Here is a 1,086-nt window from a genome sequence, read left to right as displayed (position 1 = left end):
GTATTTTATCTTACTCTGTCTTGTTGTGGATTTATTTTCACTTCTAGAAAGTTATTGTGTTGATTTAGGCCATTTATTTTAGTTTCCATTTTTCTTTTTCCCCAAACATCAAATATTTTGGTGTGTTTGAAACTCTGAACTATTCTTTTGAAGTGCTTTGAACTATCCTACCAGTTTTTTAAAACAAGTGGCGTCCACCGAGGTGGTAAAGGGGTATTATTTACAAGTGTGCGACCACCATGGATAAATGGGAGATTGAGAAAATTTTTGAAGACAACTATTTTGGATTGTGGAAAGTTATGATACAAGAAATTTTAACTTAAGAGAAGTGTATTGAAGCATTAAAGGGGAATGCATCAATGGTGGCCCACCTCACATAAGAAAAAAAGACTGAGATGATGGATAAAACCAATAGTATCGTTATTATGTGCCTCAGAAATAAAGTTCTAAGGGAAGTCACCATAGAGAAGACTATCCTTCAACGTGAGAAAAACTTGAATCATTTTATATGACTAATTCTTTGGCTTATAGATTGTTTTTGAAACAGCAAATCTAATCATTATGAATGGTAGAGGACAAATCCATAGTGGGGAAGTTAATCTAATTTCACAAGACTATTGATGATCTTGAGAATATTCAGATCCTTTGATCACTTAAAGGATTCCCTTCTTTATGATAAGGAAGATATTATTACCTTGAATGAAGTACAAATGGTTATCGGATCCAAATAATTTTCAGAGGTGAAAGAATTGAAGATTTACAATAAAGGTGAAGGTATGAGTGTCTCGAAAGGAGGAAGTGAGCATAGAGGGATGTCCAAATCAAATAGGTTTTACAAGTCAAAGATAAAATGCTTACTTGTTAGAAAACTAGTTACTTTATGAGGGAATATCCTGAGAGGATGCGCAATGATGATTTTGGTTGTGTTAGAGTTGCCTTTACTGAGGATAGTTATGAGAATGCTAGTGCACTAGTGGTGTCAAGTATAGAGACTGAGGAGATTTTTATCATGGAATCATATTTATCTTATTACATGTGTCCAAGAAAAAGAATACTTTGAGACTTTGATTTTAGAGCAAGGTGGAA

This window comes from Lathyrus oleraceus, chromosome 3 (assembly GCF_024323335.1).
Source record: "Lathyrus oleraceus cultivar Zhongwan6 chromosome 3, CAAS_Psat_ZW6_1.0, whole genome shotgun sequence".
NCBI classification, from domain to species: Eukaryota; Viridiplantae; Streptophyta; class Magnoliopsida; order Fabales; family Fabaceae; genus Lathyrus; species Lathyrus oleraceus.
The sequence above is the reverse complement of the archived record's forward strand: the minus strand, read 5'-3'. Positions refer to the sequence as shown.